General features: G+C 40.5%; 1 long non-coding RNA gene across 1 annotated transcript; it reads right to left on the bottom strand.

The window, feature by feature from the left end:
* Window positions 1-330: 330 nt before the first annotated feature.
* On the bottom strand, window positions 331-18,241 carry LOC119695519. Its single transcript, XR_005255238.1, has 2 exons — window positions 17,366-18,241; window positions 331-16,709 (listed from the first exon to the last, which is right to left on the bottom strand). It is a non-coding gene; the product is annotated as an uncharacterized LOC119695519 (long non-coding RNA).
* Between the last annotated feature and the right edge of the window lie 2,411 nt (window positions 18,242-20,652).

A 20,652-nucleotide genomic window follows, 5' to 3' on the forward strand; every position in this document is an offset into this window, starting at 1 on the left:
AGTAAGACAGCAGATGTTATGACAGACAGCCTTCAGCTGAGGTTGTCAGAAATTTATGTGGCATCAAAGCATCCCCATCTCACCAGATGTCCTACTCCATGAGCCAGATAGGCACCTACAAGCTGGCTCCCTGGCTGGCTTTTTCTCTGGGGCCCCAAGCAAAAGACAAAGCTGATTAGCTTGAGATCCAAGCAGAATAGAGTACTAAGCAGAACTGATAAATTAAACTCATTTACATTCTGCCCATAAAGATTCTTTCTTGAAAAGAAAAAGTTTCAGATGTGTCGTCTACTCCACATATATTATTACACACCCCCCTCTTCTTCCCCCCCCCCCCCCCCCCCCGCCCCAGTTTGGGCTTTCTGTTGAAGAAGAGGTATGTAGCTGGAAAAAGCTAGATCTAGACTTTGAATTACAGTGCATAATGTTGCTTTCGCAAGCAATAAAGACCAGGCACACCAAATTTGGAATGGAAACGACAGCGTGTTTCAACCTCTTACGACTCTTACCCAGCAACAGCCCACTTACAAGGCTGGCAGAAGGGAACACAGAGGATCACTGCTTTAGAGCAGCATGCACGTGTCTGTCATTTGTGGAAAGTTATGTGTCTTATGTGGCATTGTCATATACTATATTTTTCAGTCTTTCTCCCTATCATTTTTTTACTTGAAAAGGCAGACGACTATTTACTTCATTTTTTACATTGGATGGATGTTGTTTCTTTTCCCTTCATTTCTCAAGATTATTTAAATAAGATTCTAGTGATTTTAACAGACATGAGAGATGTGATATTGAAAACCCTGACAATGAAGTCCTGCATTAGCTTCATTTGTGAAACGATGACACAACAGTGTTTTACAGAGGCTGCAGCCAGCCGACCTTCTGAACAGGTCAAGGGCAGGTTCTATGCATTTGAAATTATTTCAGTTTTTCTTGTTTATTTCCTTTTGAACTCTCTTCTAAAGCTGTTTCACAGTTCTGATGCTAATGATGAGAGTGATGGCACTATTTGTATTACCCTGATACCACAAGGAAGTCTTGGTAGGGCATATGTTATACTCCAGCAATTAAAATGCCAGTCACTAATGACCAAAGATAGCCTAGTGCACTAGCTTGTATTTTTTAAAAGTATGTGTTAATTAGATTAATGAGATCATTTACCACAATGTAGCCACAAATAAAATTAATAAAAACATAAGAATTTCCTTAGCCCCCCTTCCATGTACTTATGCACAGATACGTACTTTTGTATTCATATAGTTCCTAGTGATGTGGTGATTCTTCCAGAGGGCACAGTGGTGGGATAATTGCTTAGATATCCATTTTCAGTTCCAGTGAATGACAGTCTGTCTCTTTAAGTGCGGCAATTAAACAGCTTTGAAAGATTTTTTTATTTACATTTTTAAAAAATAATTGATTAGGTTTTTCAACTAAGGAATTAAAAATCCCTACTGTTTTAATGTCAGCTTTAAAAGGGCCAGGAAAGCTGCAAATAGTACATGCTGTAAATCTGTGCCACGGCAGAAACAATCAGAAGAGTAAAGAGTAATGATTAAACATTTAATCAGACGCATTATACTTTGTTGTGTTCTCATTGTAGCTGCAGGAAAAGATGCTGTAACAGATCTTTAAATAGAAAACCTGAGGCTAAATTCTACTTCATCCATCAAAAGCAGCTGCTAGGAGATGACCTAATTTTAGTGGCTTATCAATTCCTTAGTGCTTGTTGGTTGATGTAACTTTGATCCTCTGATGCTAGATGACTTTTGTGCTGAATATAGCTAGAATTTAATGTGAATCTTTTGGATGGATGCCCAGCCAAGCTGCATAATCCAAACAAAGAGAGCGAGCAGTACATGATTCAAGCTACTCACGTGTACAATAATACAAATATATGTATCCTGATTCCTTTGGGCAATCAGCTCCATGTCACCAAGCACATATTTCAAACACAATGTCCTTGTGGGGTTTTTTTTTTGGTCTGTTTTTGTTTCTGTTTTTGTAGGTTTTTTCCCAAACAATGCTCTGCTTTTCACTGGAGAAACAAGACAAGATGCAGTGAGACTCAGCTGCTGCCAAGAAATAATGATAGAGTCAATAATTGCAGGACGTTTTTAATGAATGTTTTCCAAGCAAATCATTGCCATTTCAAAGGGCTGTTATTTCTATTTATGTAGAGATTAGCCCACACGTTATCAAGGAAAGGGAATAGTGATTTTTTTTTCATCATTAGTTTTTGTAGCATTTTTAACTGGTTTTTTTTGGTTTTTTTTTTTTTTTTTTTAATAACAGAGAATATCTTTGTCTCTCTTTCTAGCTTACCCTTTATCTGGACTTGTTTTCCTTTTCCTTTCTCTCCTTCTCTTTTTGGCTCTTCACTAAAACCATCTGTGACACACATGCAAGTTGATGGGTGTGTGAGCAATGCTTCACACATATTTACTTGCCCTACTTGGCATTATTTGCTAGTCATTAAAGATTATGCAGGAGTTTTTCATGTCCCATTTTTTTATTCTCTTAGCAAATTAAGATAGGAATAAGAGTGCGGTCAGGCTATTCGACAGATTTTTTTTTTTCTTTTATTTCTTGGAGAGACTGTGCCTAGAGTTTAGACTGGGGAGGATTTAGACTGGGAGGATTAGACTGGAAGGATTTCTGGGTTTTCTTCCTGGCACTGACAATCATGCATTGTGTGAGCTTGAGCCAGTCACTTAGGGCCTGTTTTTCACACTCCAGTTGAAATAAATGGAAACTGCATGTGCTCAGCACCTCTGCAAACCAGGTCATTTATCTCTTCTCCTTTCATTTATGCACTGATAAATATAACAATCTTTGCCTTTGCATATGCAAAATGGATAGAAGGATACAAATATGGGCAGTTAAACATGCAAATCCCTCATTTTGATGCACATCCATCCATTTCATACAACCAGGGATTTCTACATTTGCCTTGGGTCCTTTTTGAAAAAATGGACCATAAATAACAAAATCCATACAGACTTCTCAGGGAGGCACAACTGAAGTCAATATGTTTCTGTAGCTTCTTTTCTGTATTTTCACTTCTGTTAAAAATACTATTAGCTAAAATAATAATCATTTTAACCTACTTTATTACTGGATTAAACCATGTTGTCAATGTGCAAATGCCTTGGGCATTTCATGCTAATTGTAGGTTATTACACAAGACTCAGTGTTAGCTGTTTGACACAGTTTGGGATTCTTAGGTGGGCTTAATTATCATTTCATAGTACCTGCATTTCTTCAGTGACAGTAAGGATGTCCAGAGTGCTACGCAGCAGCTCAGGATTGCCCCAGTGAAATGCCTACAGTGTCTCAGTATGCCCTCTAGACATATAGTAAGGGTCAAATCTGGTACAAAAAGCAGGACAATGTTTGTAATAAGCAGTCAGATTGACATCCATTTTCACTCTGCCTACCACTGCTCAAAAATAAAAAGTAATAAGAACAAATTTCTTCAATGGATATTAGCATGTTCATTTAAATGCTACTGTTCCTGATATACAAATGTCAATGGCTCATGGCTCCTGGCTTCTGTGTCCAGCTTTTGCAGAAACTCAATGGAAGTCAGAAGCACTGAGGTCTTTCTTGCAGTCACAAGGTATTGTCCACCAGCTTCAATGCAATTCTACTGCTTAAAAATGATAACATTTTGGTGAATATAGGATTTAAAAAAATATAATATCCTCAGCTTTGTTGTGGAAAAAAGTTTAAATGCTTATGTTTTGCCCAAAGTCTCAAAAATATACTAGAGCATAACAAGGACATCCTACCTGGGATGGGCTTCAAATCTGGATCCTGCTTTGCCGGGACAATTCTCCTGGCTATACACTCTTATTAGCCACTTTCCCTGGAGCCCCACAATGCTCCCTTTGTCATGGGATGGACAAGCCCATCACACAACCGAAATGCAGACGGATGCTCATATATCCTAGAGGAAGCCTTTTTGCCCAAGCTATTGTGCATTTATGTCTCTGGTGCCTGCATTGGTCACAGGCTGGGGAAATGCTTGGATTTTCCTTGCAGAAGGTACACACCTCTAGCAATGGCATAGGAGGATACACAGAATGCATGCAACTCTCAGCTTAATTTCAGGCTACAGGAATTTTCCTGGCCGAAAGACTGACCATGCTTGTGGCAGAACAAAGCTGAGTGCACAGCTTTTGTGTTACTGGCCCAGCCCTCTGCATGTACCACTCAGCTTCCCAAACTGAACCTGATAATTACAGAGTTGTGTGTAACCGTGAGTTTACCAGGAGTCTTCAGTGAAATTGGGCCAGTTTAAACATCTATGACCCAATTTTGTTCTCACTGGACTGCGCAGATTATTAACATAAATGGAAATAATCTTAGATGCTCTATAAGTGTTAGAGAACAAACAGCTGCTGTCTCTAGAAAGGAACTATGTATTTTGAGAATGGGGCTGGCAGCCAGGCATTCCACTCCTCATGCTGGCCTTGGGCAGGTTCTGTATTCTTGCTGCCTTGTCATCCCCATGTAGCACAGACAGAATTGTTTTGCCTTCCTTCATTGTGGATGTGTGCAAAGATTAAATAAATCACCTGAAAATTATAAGCATTAAAGTCATTATTACTTTATACAAAAACCAGTAGCCTCTTGCTTCTAACCAGTCCCCTGGCTTCTGATGTTTTGGTTAAAAATTCATACTGGTAGGATGTTTTTTGTTGCATTTATGTCTCTGTAGTTTGTTGAGGAGTTTGTGGTCCTTGTTAGTAACTAAGAAAGCTCTTACCTCATGTTCTAAAGATTAATTTAATACTTCGTGGCAGTGAGTCAATATTGCAAAATGCTGGGCTTTATAACTGTCAGGACTGTGTGAGCAGTTTAGGCTAATAGTGAAAGTGTCCTCCTTGCAGGGTGAGCTGCTAAGCAGCATCTCCAACTGGCCCGGTTGTCTGGTTTACAGAGGAAGCCAGCTGAGGCAAAGATGGGCTGAGAACCCAGATGCATCTCATTGACCTGGATGTGGCAGCTGTACTCTTCCACCTCTTCTACCTGTACATAACCCACATTCTGGATATCTCTGGATGTGGGTTAACCTATCTGCTGAATATCCCTGTGCATTTTTCAACCCACTTGCTAAGTTTGTGAACACAATGCAAATGAGGCTGCAGTACTGTATATTACCTGGGTGAAAACAGGCTTTTAGATCCAGGAGTGTCATAGTTACAAGACCAGATGTGATCGAACGTGTGAAATGACCCTGAAATGTTCTTAGGAGGCCAACTTGTTCTACCAGCATGCTTGAACTTTTACATTTCAGCAATGTGAAAGCCAGTTTAGACATGAATTACTTGTTATAGAGACATCATCACTGAGTGTTACTAAATGATCACAAATGAGCAGTTAGCAATTTGAAAGCACTCAAATTATGAAAGGTTTATTTAATAGAACTGATATCCTAAATAATGTTTGCTACAGGTCAAGTGAAAAAATGCAGAGACAAAGTCAAATAATAAAAATACATACCAAATTCTACCCTGCTTTTAGATTTTTATGCTTATTTTCACTTTACCCATAAAGTGCCATTTACAAATGCTCATCTTTATAAACCCTTGTGCTTTGTACCACTGTAGTTGTTGTGGTGTGCTAAAACTGAAAACTGAGTTCCCCTATACAAAATACTATTTATTATTGCAATCAGACACTTGTGCATGGAACAGCAGAATAAAATACCAATCTGCTTTTCAACAAATGAACAGAGACTTTAGGGCATTTCAGCACCTTCTGAGGAAAAGACATATTCAAGAACCTTCTGGACACAATCCTGTGCCACGTGCTCTAGGATGGCTCTTCTAGAGCTGGGAAGTTGGACCAGGTGACCCACTGTGGTCTCTTCTGACCTGACCCATTCTGTGACTTTCTGATGTGTGAATAAAGTACCAAACACTGATCACAAGTGTACAGTCCCTGTGCTAGTAGTCCGTAAAGTTCCACCTGTCTAACTAAAGTTTTGGGAAAAACTTTGAGTACAAAATTTTTTTTGGTAGTCCAAGAAACACCTGAACTGCAACATGTGAAACCCATGGCACTGGAAATACAGTGTCAGTGATGATCTTGACTTATTTGGAACTTTAGAAGCAAATTAATTCATGGCTTTTGCTGTAAATGGTGTAACAAACATCATCAGCACTGCTTTGGGCCAAAACCCTACAAGTCTGTGGTTCTTCCCGCTGCAATGGGCTGAAATCAAGGAGGAGCAACTGTGCCCTACACGAGCCAAAAGAGCTCTGGAGCCATCTGACTGAGGCTGGACAGGCACATCAAAGTTCTGCCTCAGTTTGTTATTCGAAATAGTTCTGTATATGGCTTGTACAGGTTCACACATGATAACCATGGGAGTGAGACCAGGTCTTAGGTAATGCATCAGTTTCCTTACCTTTGTCTGATGTTCCAAGGCACAGAAGAAACTGGGAATCAAGAAATCTGCGAATTTGCTATAGCAGTGTGACTTAGACAACTGTGAATTTTTCTGCTCTCCTGGTGATATGCTGTGTGAAAAACCCCTAAAAAATAACAGCACTGGAATTATGAGGGTTGTAACAGAGGTAGTTATCAGGTCTAGGTTTTCAAAACAAATTTCTTAAATTTAGGTTTTTTATTTTCTTGCCACTTGAGAGAATTCAGGACACAAGACCTGTGTTATTTAAGAATGCTCAGTGTCGTTTTTGGAAGAAAGACCCAGACTGTGCTACATTACCATCAATGGAAATGTGAGTTTGGAGCCTAAATCTTTTGCAGCAGGAGAGATTAGAGAATATTGTGAATATAATTTCAGTATATATACTGAGTTTCCCAAGGGAATCTCATCAACAACAACTTCAAAAGTTACTTTTATGCCACTTCCACTCAGCTGACAAGAACACTTGACATTTTGAGAAGGTTTAGAATAGAAAACATTAGCAGTTCGTGTTGATCATGCAACTCATTGGCAAAAACACTACTGTTTAAATATCATGTTAAGTCATCGCTGGATTGCAATCTAATGAGCGTAAAAGATGAGTACTTCTCAAAAGTGACTTGTTTTGTAACTTTCACAACTACAAACTTGCAAAATGAATACTGTGGACTTTTACTTCCACCCAAATACTATTTTCAAGGTCAGTGTCCTTTTGTGCCTTGGAAACGCATTCCAAAGAGCTGTTAATAAATAGTCAGGATACTGTACTTTTTGCTCAGCGAAGTCTCAATAGGAATTTTCATTATTATGAACAGGATGAGTAATCTTGCTAATGGTATAGTGACCAAGTGTGTTCTAGCTTGTCTTTGAGCACTTCTTGCTTTACAGATGTATTTAGCCCTTTTCAAGGAGTAGCATTCCAGGTGAGTCTGAAATAAAAGGAAATGCAATGTCCTCTCTCTTCCAACTGACATAATCACTGCTTGACTTTTCCTCCAATTGAACCAACTAGTATTTAAAATTCCCTTTGGCATGGATCAAGAATTGGGACTGTTGATATCTTTAACTTGGTTGTTTATTTAACTTCCCAGTACATAATAATTTGTATAAAAAATGACCTTCCCCTAAATATATCTGAGTGGCTATGTTATATTATACTAATGACTGCAACATGCAGAAAGCCAAAACAAGTACTTTGCCAGTATCAACAGAAATTATGAAAATACAGTTTGCAGCAATGTATGAATTATTGCTGCCAGCTTGCAGCTCCCAAGTTAACTCCTGATGAAGTTATAAATTGTGACAATGAGTGCTGTTTCTATCTTGAGTAACAGTGTGGCCCAATTTCTGCTGTCATAAATGGAGACTAAATCCATTACAATTGGATGGTTCTATTTCTGTCCAGCTAAACTCAGAGTTATCCTTTCAACAATCAAATAATGACAGTGTGAGTTGGACACAGAACTACACAGTCATTTCTTTTGTGTGGTTTCAGCCAGTTCAGGTACAGAGGTGGAAGATAACGCAGTGACTCAGTCTGAGAATTAGCTTTCACCAGGATGTGTCGTTCAGATCTTTGTTCACTAGCAAGGTGGTAAAAGAAATCTAATTTCAAGCTCCATTGGAAATTGAGGGAAAGCAAACAATATCCAAGAGATAGAAAGCAAGGAAGGGATAGGATAAAAATTAATGCCAGATACAAGGGGTAGGGAGAGGAATGGAATTGTTTATCTGAATCTTCCCTAAATGTCTTCAGAGACTTCATTCCAGGCCATACTACTTTTAGCTTCTCAAAAACACATCCTCCCTCTTGTTTTAAATAGGAGTAGGCTAGAATTAGAAGCACTTACCCAAGCCATTCAGATTTTAACTTTCAGGGCTCAGAAAAAATGGGACCTGGAACTGAAACAGGTTTGGTTTGGCTTTTGCAAAGACCAAACCACCCCTTCCCTTTCCCCCTATATTTAGGCTAAAGCCTTAATCAGAGAACTAGCAGTGAATGTATAAAAACAGCACACACCAGGAGAACAAAACAGTAAACACTAAAAGAACAACTGCAATTCAGCTGCTTCCCTCTGTGCAATGCGGACTTATGGGCTACTGAAAAGATAGTAGAACTGTTTCCACCCAGAAGTAACTATGAAAGGAAGCAGGATAATTTGGGGCTGTATTGATGCAAGGTTGTCTCCATAGACTTCCACTGATGTTACATCCCAAATCTATCTGTGATAGATAGCTTACATTTTGGTTGAGGATATCTGAAAGCCTGAAACATTTTCAAATATGGTATGTATACCCTGTTTTACTTCATCACTTTGCTTCTTTACTGGGGTAATCTTCAGTCTGTTTATAGAAAGCTTGTACTTCAGGTTAGAAAACAAGAATTGCTTTCATTGTTGGACTTCTTCCAAGCTCCATCATTAATTATAAATATATCTTCTTCAAATCTTTTTTACACAATCTTTTGTTTGGAAACTTCATTATTTAAAGACCTGTAACATCACAGTTTGCCAAAGGCCATATTATCTGAGGGGAAAGAGTATCCAGGATGAAATGCTTTTCTTCTTTTTCCCCTTGTACTATAATGCCTCATTACTGTTATTATTTGCAAAAGGGATGATTTTTCTATTATCAGCATAACTCTTTACTGCACTGTCAACATAATAGCTATTAAAAGAAATAAATTTTAAACATGTTTTGCTACAGATAAGTTGAATTAACTCCCTGTCAACCTCTAGAATCTTTGGAACTTTTTAAAGTTGTTTTCCAAGACTTTTTAAAAAATTTCTGGAGCACAGAAAGCTTGCCTATTCTAATCACAATGGAAGCATTTTTAAATTAGTATATTCCTTCTGAGGATACATCCACTAACAAAAAAAAAATCATATGGAAAAAAATTAAAGATATCTCAGGAAAATCTCAGGCAATCCTAGTGCATTTGTCATGAGATAATTCTACATTTTATGAGCATTCCACTGATCCTTTTCAGTTCTTTAATCTTCTTTTCTGTGGTTTTTTTTTTTTTTTTTGGAGATTAGTTGCAAACTATTTGTCTCTTTCAGGTAGAATATGGAAGGGTTGTTGTATCTATCCCTGGAGTGTCTTGGTCAGAGTTTTTACTGAAGAGAATCATAAATCATAAATACTGCAGACAATTTCATGCACAAGGAAAACTGGATGCTCTAGGACACATTTTGAAATAAAATTATTGAGTAAAATTTTAAAACTTACCTAACAACAACTTCCTCACCATGGAAAACATCTGTACATGATGATGATGCATACAGAACTGTGATTCAGTATTAGTGTAATTTCCTGCTAGAGACAGCCAAATTTTCGGACTCCGCATAGAAGACAAACATCTTCTGCTGACTCACCCTCATCTTGCTCCATATTCAGGTGTTACAATATCTCTGGTCAGTATCACTTTTGGGTTAATACACATCTGTCTTGCTTTGAGTCCCTTCCATGGAAGGAGTTCAGACACAACTTAAGTGAGATGTGAAAACAGGTGAAATTTCCACATGCTGTTTTATACCCTTTTTCCTATGCAGGAAAAGACCTCTGGGGTCTGGGTGGATTGTTTTTGGAGGTTTTTTATAGTTTGAGCTAACATCACAGATAGACTCATGGATGGGTATATATCCGATATAATATTGCTGTAAGAACAGGTGGGAATAGCTGTGGGGACTCATTAGTTTTACTGTTCCAGTGTTGCTGCCAAAAAATTACATGCTGCTTTTCCCCAGTCCATTTTAAACAGGAAGAGCTGCCAGAAGCTTACCCACTGTTTTCACATAAGTAGTATATGATCTGAGAGGTAGGAGTTTTGGGGCGTCACATCCATTCACTCACATCTCTGAGAGACAACAAAAGCCATTTGGTTTAACCTGGAGAGAGAGGCTGTTCAGACTCACTGGGGAAGGAGTTGCTGCTACCAGTAACAGACATGAGTTCCCTTCTCTGCAGAAACACATTTGCTGGAGCCTGATGGAGGGATGTGTTCGTTTCTTGCTGGTGAATGCAAGGGCAGTGCACAAATGCTGTGTGAGACTACACAGTAGCACTGCTGGTAGGCAGACAGTAAAGTATAGGATTACCTGATGTCTTACCTTCTTGAGAAACTAGGATCACTAAAACGGGAAAACAGTTACTTCAACCTACAAGAGAATTGGCATAGAGAAGAATTGTGAGATTGTTTATACTCCAAACAGAAGCAAAAGGGACCTCAGACATCTCTGCTATTTCTGCCTATCGTCTTTTTCTGCACTAAGTGTTGGAGAATGCTGTCCTTCTGGCTTACAATGAAATTTCCTTTCAATTTCAATGAAGCATTTCAATCCATGGTTGTGCCAGGGAACAGAATGTCTCGTGGAAGCTCAGTGTCATCCCAAGTGAAAAGAATAAAGTATTGGGTTTGGGGGTAGGTGCTTCTACTGTTGCTGATGTGCCTTGGTGATTCAAATTTCCAGGGAGTGGAGCAGATCAGCTTGCTGGGGGAGCATGCACCATGCTCTACTGTGCTGTTCTACTGGCAGAGAGGCTGGGAGTACTGCCTTAAAGCAACACTCAGTGACCTGCTTTGTTCCTAGAAAGAAGAACACCTCACCAAGGAAGGATACAAGAGTTTTTTGAAGGATCCTGTAGTAATCTGTGGACTGAGATTATACACCATGCATACCATAAGCATGGGGTGAGGAGAGAGGAAACACAAGATGCTGTTGGGTCCTGGCCTAAGAGAGGAAGAGTATGTAGCAATATTAAATTTGGTTTGTCTCTGTGTGTAATGCTCTTTGTTGTGCCAGATGACTTCAAATATTACAAACTGCCCTTATGAATAAACAAAACAGAGAGTACAATGTGTATATGAGATGTTATATAGTAAATAATGGGATGTTGTCTTCATGATATTATGGCTACATGCTTTGCACAGAGCACTTCAACATTTACTATAAGTAAATCTATTAGGAAAGACAATCATTCTCTCATACTGACTTTCTCCAAGCCAGTGCATTGAAAATAGTCTGTTTCCTGCTCCAGACATTCCTTTAGAGATGACAGGAACTCCCCCACCACAGCCTTAGTGCAGGAACAATTTGTGTTAGTGCTTTCTTTTTGCTAAGAATTTTGTATTTTACACTTTATTGATGTACTGCTGCCAACTTAACACAGATCCCAATGTGATCTTGAATTTAGGGAATGGAAAATCCTGATAAACATCCGGGCTGCTGTGAATGCAAAGGACAAAGCCTTTGTAGTAAAATGTCTCTGACATACGCCCATGAGAAGTGTTTGATGTGCTGTAAAAGACATCTGTCTGAAAAAAAAATTGTTTTTCCTCTTTGGCTTTGCTGAGCAGACTGTAGAAGTAGATGACACAAAGTAACCCTCCTTTTCCTCTCCTACTGCCCCTCTCTTTGTTTGATCTTGCAGAGACGTGATAATGGTGAGTCTGTAACGTGAAAGTAATTTCTGTAAAGACTTATACTGTGAACAGAGGGGTTTTATTTTCTGCTGCTAAAGGGAGATCAAAGCATGATCTAGAGATTAGACCTGTTTTGAGAGAGAAAACTGAGTGGCCTATTTCTACCTATGTCACTGAATTGCTGCATCAAACTGAGTAAGTCACTTAACTTCTCTGTGCCCTGGACCTTTGCTGTGTACTGAAGCATTCAGCTCTTTCACTAATAACAAACATTTTATATGGCTTAATCATAAATGATTGCTAATTAGCCACAGTCAGTGCAAACTTCATTATACTTGTTTTCAACCTTTACACCAATTCAGGGAACGTGATGGCTGGTTTTGATTTCATTTTGGTCACAGCTTGCAGGAAGGAAAGGAAGAAAGCACTGAGATCCACAGAGGAGCTGGAGGCAATGACACAGACTGCAGGCTGATGGGAATTTCTGGACTCAGGGCTGTACTTTACAAAGGATGCTGGCATCACAGAAGCATTATTACAGTGTTTTATATTGGTCTGGATGAGTTTAAACAACCAGCTGAGCTACTAGCAGCAATGTACACAGTGCAGACCAACCTTCCAAATAAGTCCTGTGTCTCACACTGACTGTACTTGACTTTTGGTCACCAGTTTTTTTCTGTTGCTCAACCCAGTTCAAATATCACTAGCTGAGGTATGCTGACCTCCTCTTACAGCTCTTGTTTGGAGGTAGTGCTTGCTCGTGAGCTCAGACCAGCAAATGAGTAAGTCAGGTCTGCAGTCTGCCAGTGTGCTTGCATCTGCACGAATGCACAATCTGCTGAAAAGCACTCAACTGCCCAAGCCCTTCAAATACCAGGGTAAAGCTGTGTCAACAGTTGTCTCCCTGACAACCTTCTGAGCACTCTTACACGTGGAAGAAATCAGTCAAAATTAGTCTATAAGGAAAAAACTTGTGGAAATCTCTCTGCTTTAGGCAAGGCTGCAGTTTTACCGTTTGCAAAAAGAGAAAGATGTCAGGAGTGTCCCATTCTGTGGCAATACTGGAAATTTAATCTGCAAGTACATGAAAAGGAAGTGTGATTAAATCAGAGGTACAGCAGCAATACAATACTATTCTGTGCACAAAAGCAGCCTCACATCAGTTCTGCATTTTATGCACAGGCAGCCTAAGAGAAGAGACTCCATGATTCAAAATGTCTGCAGTCTACATCCCTGGAGAATCAGTAGGAGTTGAAGAAAACTTCCAAATGTTTCATGTGTATGTGAGGGAAACAAGAAAGCTGCCTTCTCCCAAGGTATCAACAGGAAAAGTGAGGAATAAAGGGATTAACAAGTTCTGTGCAAGGTGACACATGTTTAGGTTTGTTTGTTTGTTTTTTGGTTTTTTTCTTTTTAATTTTTTTTGACGCATCTGAGAAAGAAGTAAATTCCCTGAATTTCCCAGTATGACACGGCAAAGCAAACCCCATGAATTCCCGCAGCGGTTGCAACAGAAACTTCATGCCCTCTGTCCTTTGTCCTTCTAAGGGGAAATGTTGGGTGGCATACAATATTTAAAAGTTAATGATAGGCTAGCCAGTAAAAGTGAAGACTTGCAGCTTTGGGTTGCAGCAGAGAAACAGGACGGCAGCCTGTTCATACCAAATGCCTGAGAGTACCTTATTCACGGGAAGCACTGGCAGACTATAAAGTACTCTGTTAATTATTGTTGACATTGCATAGAGAGCTTCATGCTGTTCTTTCTCTGCCTGCTTTGACTTAATTTGTTTGAGAAAGTACTTTTTCTGTGCTGCAGATTATGTAAATTCATATACTCTACTGCACTGACAGATGTGTCTTTGTTTTAGAAGAAGCCATTATTTTTTTCAGTGCTGAATGTGAATGGAGCATTTCACACTGGTGGCTTCCAAAAATATTTATAAAGTGAAGCTGAGCAGCTCAAAATATTTTGCCCTCCTACACTGACATTCACAAGCCTTTATAGCTGCATTATCAAAAGCATTTGCAGTGGAACGTGCATGAGTTGACCACAAAGACTGTGTTAGTCAACAAATGACTGAAGGCACACATTTTAGTCATCTCTACCCCACACAGTGTACCGAAGAATCCAGTTGCAACTGTAACTAACAGGGCAATTATTCTATATTGTGGGTCAAAGACTATCTTATAATGATCCTTTTCTCTCGTTAACTCCTGCATATCTGAGGAAACAGGATGAAGAAGTAGAAAGTGTACAAAATTCTCCTTTCTTCCTCTTTCAGCTGGTAAAATATGGTTTGACTGTGCACTGACTATCTCAGGCAGTGCTCATTCTGAGGGCTAATAGCTGCTCATGGGTCTGATATCTGACTGTGAGGGGTGGCATTGTTTGCCTTCCATATTTACATTCCACTTCCACTGACCATTGCCTAGGTGTTCTCCAGCTCACTCTCCCACCCTTTGATTCTTCCTGAACATGCTGCTAAGAAACAAAGCATGCTGCAGCCACTTGGGCAGAGAAAAAGGCTGCCTGTGAGTACATAAACGCATCAGACTTCCTCTTAGATTTCACTATAAATTAAAATGACCTCTCTGCCAACTGATTGTAATGACTTCCATAGTCTTCACTACTGTATTCCATATCTATAGTCTTCATCCCTACACAAAACCAGGGCTTCCCACACATTTCTTCCCACTAGGAGTAACCCAAGAGAGCTACCCCAGCAATCTGTGCCCTCCAGGTGCAGGTAGAAGAGCTGTCTGGCTAACTTTATTAGTATGGACATGATAACTGACACACAATGATTTCAGTGATAAGACTGGGTGTACTCCATGTCCATTCTCAGCTTTGTACATTTCCATCTTTGAAGTTTTAAAATATATAGTGAGTAGCAGTGAGTCCAAGGAATCCTACTTATAAATCCACTAAATAATGTTAGCCACATTGGCGTTGGTCAGCCCCTCCCTGTCCCCAGGAGTGGAGGCTATGCACCATGCTTAAACACTCTGATTATCCTCAGCAGGCAAATGGATAGAAAAGACATTTTAAACAGGGGAAGTCTCCCCACCTGAATTGGTACAGTGAGGCGCTCAACAGCAGGGAGAGGGAATATTTGTCATACACTATCCTGTCTTCCTAAACATGAGTTTGCATTGATGAAAAAATAGTGAAAAGTTTTACTCAGCAATGAATAGGAACTCCAACTAATTCCCCCTTCTTCATTATTTAGGAGATACTTCTCTAGTATATCCAATGATTGCACACTGCGTAGGATGCCATTTCCCTTCAATGGGCATACTTATTTCTTTCCTCATAATCCTTGCATTGTTTGGACAAAATCTTTTTTCAAACATTTGCATTTTTGCATTGCTAGATGTTAATTTTTTAGTTCATGATGAGCGTGTGACCCTTTTGTTGTTTGTAGGCAGTATTAATTCTCTGATATTTAAGCATGGCTAAATGAAAAGTGTCTCAGCTGAAGATCTTTTCTCTTTTTTCTTTTTTTTTTCTTCTTTTGTAAGAAGACAGTTATTTTGGTTTTCTTGCTGCATTTTGGAGGCATGTGCATTAAAGTTACTTCTAAAACCTTGGAACAGGAAAGAATAGCACACTTTAAATGTATTGTTACATGTGTTGCCATGTATTTGCTACCCTCTTGCTTATAGCTTGCAGCAGGTGAAAAAGCAGTAATGGGTGATTAAGAATGCAATAAAGGAAAAGAAGTCTGGAGAACAGTAACAACAAACACATGTGGTCTTTTGTGTTCTTTTGTATCCTGTGAGGTATTAATTTCCTTTAATGAATTTGTAGCTTAAGTTAAAAAAACAAACAAACAAAATCAAAACAACAAATAAGCTGAATTTTCCCTTTGCTCAGCAAAAAGTAAGAAAGTACTAATAATTTTGATTAAAATATTACTGAAAAAGCTGTGATTCTAGTACTTGTGGCCTTGTTTTGAACAGAACAGAGTTTGCTTCTAATGCTACCATGCCAAGGAAAGAGGGAATTGATATGACAGTTCATTTCAGACTATATGAAGAACTGGGTTATAGCATGAGGGTTGACAGAGATGTTCTTCTAACATGAGGTAGCCCTCCAGATGGAGGGTGATGTGTGTCTGTGCAGAATGCATTTGTTTTTGATGGCCAAGCCGTGACTGTGAAGTAGGCTTCCTTTCCTCTGGGACCTTATCTCAGATTACACCAGCTCCTACTGCAAGTGAAGAACACCTTTCTTTGACCTTGACATTACTGGAATAAATGTTTAGAGCCATGTAAAACCTCAAAACAAACACTCCTCTCCTTGGGGAACAGATAAGTGAACAAACACGTGACAGATGATAGTGACGTTACTTAACGCGTGACCGATTCGCACATATATTTTGCTCTCACTGGAGTTGTAAGTGGCCACAAAAGAAAAACAGGTCATGTTACTGGTGTGCCTGGTGTATTAGTGAGCAGGTCTGTAGGTGTATGCCTTGACATAGAAGCAATGTTTGAAGATACTGGATTTCCCAAGGAAGCTCTGAACATGATGCAGAAGTCTTGCTAGAGCTCTTGAGCTTTGTAAAAATTCAGTTTCAAAATTCACCTCCCACCCAAAAAGTACAAATGAATTTTTGCAACCAGCTCATAAAATCTTCCCATTGCAACATGGTGACTCTGTCTTGAGAAAGACTTTTTTGGAAAACGTTACTTGGGACTGCATGCTTATGACTGGTAGGTGTACAGTCCTTATGCGAACCACCTTTTATCAAGACCAACCTTGCCACTGCCCCTCATCAGGTGGAGACAACAGATGCCTAGCAGCAGCTATAGGTTTGTAATGCTCGCTGAGATGTCCAACTGCATGGAGAGACAGGAGAAACAGAAACTGGTCAAACTGGTTCTGGAGGCCCTGTTAGGGGCTCCCTGATGCTGGGTCTTGCTCAGGCAGGCTACAAAGCCCGGCGCGACAGGGTGGCTTCCACTGGAAAGAGCCTCGCACTCCCATTTTTTTAATCATCTCTCACTCCCATTTTTGTCCTAATTCCTTCTCCCCCTTTTATAGCATTTTGTGTGAAAGAATACACTGGCAATGCTGAGTACCGCTTTGGAGGGAGGCCCCAGATAAACTGGCTCCAGATGTGCTTGAACTGGCCTGGCTGTGTGCTCTGAAGAGCAAAGCCTGCCTCCTCGGCTGGGAGCAGGCACCCATGTGCCAGGCAATGCACGTGGCTGGCTGCCACAGTTACTAACCTAGTATTAACTGCATTAATTGTGGACATAAACAGTGTTTAGTGCCAAGCATGTCACAAGCTGATTATAAAAGCTGTGGTGTAGGCAGAGTTTCAAATTGTGCTTCACTTTTAATTTCTAGCGCCCTTCCCCTCCCCTCCTATCCCCCCCTCCCCCTCTTTTTCCCCTCCCCCTCCGAAATTCCTTGAATGTGTCTGTGTATTTACCAAAATACAAATGTGTACCGAGCGGTAGAGCTATCGTGTTGTAAATACTATGAGTACCTGCCAATGGCTGGGAGCAAATGCAGACGCCTGGAGTCAGGACGGGAGCGCCGGCAGACCCCGGCAAGGGAGAGCCCCCTGCCCGCCCTGACCCGTCCCATCCCATCCCTTCCCTTGTCGTTCCGTTCCGTTCCATTCCGTTCCGTTCCGCTCCGCCGCTGGGCGCAGCTGACCTACTTTTTCTGCATTTCTCCCCACACTGCCCCGACCCCTCCCACGCATGGGGCTCGACGGCTTTTAACCCTTCGGAGCGCAGCAGCCGCGGCTCCCCGGTGCCGGCCGGCCCTGCAGCTTGGAGCCGGGGGCGCGGGGATGCGGCTCGTCGGGCTGCGCTTCCAAGCAGCCTTTGCCCGCAGCACCACCCACTGGGCAGCGTGCGGACACGGACCAGCCGCACCGGGCTGAAGCGCCGCTTCTGTCCGCTCGCCTATTGCCCTAACCTTCCCCGGAACTGGTGTCCACTCGGCTCCCTGTGATTCTCCACTATTTCTCCCATTAACGAACCTTTAACAAAACAAATAAAAACTGTAATGAAATTCGAAGTACCTAGAATTCGCAGAAATGGCGCTGTTTGCATTTCTGTACAATGCAGCCCCACCTTCCTGCGAGGGACAGGACATCAAAGCGTTTTGGAGAGGCTCTGCCCTTTGTGGCTCATGCTCTGGCACCTGGTGTGGGAAAGCCTGTATGATTATGGTGACAAAACACGTCTGACACAGCATACGCTGAATACTGGCTTGGTGTGAAGAGCCCATTGTAAGTGCTTTGTATTTGATGTGCTTAATGTGGTCAAATAGTGCTCAGTATGATATTCAGCTGATTAATTGTAACTCACTTTTGGATTGCACTTTGCCTCCCTGTGTTTTTGCTAAAACAGTGGGTTGTTTTTTGCTCATTTTAGAAGAATATTAGAGGAAAAGCCCTTTAGCTGCACAGAAGTCTGGAAAGGGGGAAGATAATACTTTCACATTTTTAGATATAATACTTTCACATTTTTAGATATAATACTCTTTCTAGAAAGGCCAGAAGCAAAATGTTCTGAAATAAAAAAAATTGCATTGGGTACACACCTTTTAACATGCAAAAATTTTTGTGTGCATTGAAAAGTATCTCCTGGGTTTTAGTAAAGATTATTAGACAACTGTGGAACTTGTCAGCATTTCCTCAAGTGTGTAAGCTCCACTGAGTATACAAACAAATTGCATTCAGGTACATGAAGATAATGGCATGGTCACTCTGTCCGAAAAAGTTGAAGTTTCCCTGGTGCAGCTGGTGAAACTTGGAACAAAAGTAAAACTGCTGGGAAAGGAGTTTCCTAGCAGCATGTATTTCATAGGTTCAGGACCAATGGGTGTCCATGGAGTAATCGAGCTCTGTGGTCACTGTGACCGTGGAGTAACAGCTGTGGGTCACTCTTTTGGCTGTTGTTGAAGGATGGTGGGGATGGGCAATGAACCTTGTTTCTGTTCTAGAGGAAGGCCGCTTACACTGTTGGTGAGAGCATTATCTGTGTTTTGAGAATGTGCTTAGCTGTGCTCCATCGCTTTAACACATTTCCACTGAGTGGCCACTGACCTATTTGTAATCTGTTTCGCGGAAGTTTTATTTTGAGTGTGGTAAGTGGAGAGTTGCAGGGACATCTGAGCATGATCTTCCCCCTCCCACAAAGGAGGCACCTTCAGTCAAGCTTTGGGCTGTCGAACACGGTGTTGGATTATCATTAGCTAATGTCATACTGTCTTGCTCTTAAGGGTAATAAATAAATAAATCCCCTCCTGACTGTCAGATCTTTCAGCAGCCTTGATAAGAATAACTGCCAGGTGTCTGTGATAAGTCTGTGGTCCTTGGCAGCACTTTAGGGTACTGTTCATGAGGAACTACTGAGGTAGTTCCTGAAAAAGCTGTGATTTTATAGAGTGATTATAGGTATTTGTTAATCTAAATGAAAAGTGCTGCTGGTTCCCCTATGTCTTTCTCAAAACACAGTGTGAGTATCCAGTTGCAAATGGCTGTCACTCAAAAGTATAAATTAGAAGGACTACAGGGTACTGCCAGTAAAACTCTACCTCCTTTGCAGTTGTCTTTGAGTACCAGATGGTTCAGTCAGGGTTTGTTTCTCTTGTTTGTTTTCAAAGAGCTGTATGCAAGTTGCAATGAACAGCTATGTCAAGGGACGAAGAATTTGCACTTTACATGGGGAGTAAATTTTAAGTACGCATGACAGCAGAAACATGAAGATTCTGCAAAGTAATTGGTAGGAAAAAACATCTCAGCTCAAATTTAGTGATCAGTTACTATCACAAAGTGATCTTTGGGAGTTTTTTAACAAAAAAATGAAGTATTTCTTTACATCATTAATGATTAAGTTTAAAAGTAAGTAATGACTGCAAAAGTTGGTTTTAGTCCCAGAGTTCATAGGATACACTTACTAAGGGGAAATTTTCCCATGTTTTTAGGTTAACCCAGAGAATTCTGTAGTATAGGAAGTAAAAACAATGTTGAATGAGTGACACCAAGTGTCTTCCTGAAGAATATGAAAGCCCTAGTCTTTAGTGGGAGCAAAAACCAGACTGCACCATTAAGTTCTGTAATTTTGTGTGAGACATCTCAGAGGCAGTGAGTTTTGTTAGGGTGAGAGGAGTTGCAATTATTATTCCACTGAAGTGCAAGAGCAAACTCTGGAAAGCTGATGACGGTGAATATCTGTGGTAGAGGCAGAAAAAAAAAAATAATGCTGTGTATCCATCCTGTCTCTCTGTTCCATTTTGCTTATCTTCCGAGTGAGTGCTCAGTGTTGACACGGGACTATCTGTGTCTGTGCTGTGCTGTGTCAGATGATGGTATGATGCACATTATCTATAGCAGGGCTGGTACGTGTCACAGGACCTCCTAACAGGTAACATGTGTTACAGATCTGGCTGTTAACAACTCTATTTTGGCCCTTCTTCTGCTACTATTGACCCCAATGCTGGCCATATTAATAGCTGGCATGGGGGCAAGGCTGAGACTTGATGAACATCAGAGATTCAACAGAAGAAACAAGCTTGGTGTTGTCAAATGCCCTCCAAGACGGTTTCATCCTGAATTCCCTGTATATTAAAAGTTCCTGAAGGATCTTTAGATTTGCTGTTCATACACAAGAGTGGGTTTGAAGGAGGAAGATTTGTGTCAGCCTTACAACTTTCTGAATTTCAGTTTGATTCAAGAAATAGATACCCAAGTGTGTTAAAACTCCAGTTGCATTTCTCTGCTGTATGTTGGGGTAGAAGAGTGATGCCAAAAAGCCA

This window comes from Motacilla alba, chromosome Z, assembly GCF_015832195.1.
Source record: "Motacilla alba alba isolate MOTALB_02 chromosome Z, Motacilla_alba_V1.0_pri, whole genome shotgun sequence".
Lineage (NCBI taxonomy): Eukaryota > Metazoa > Chordata > Aves > Passeriformes > Motacillidae > Motacilla > Motacilla alba.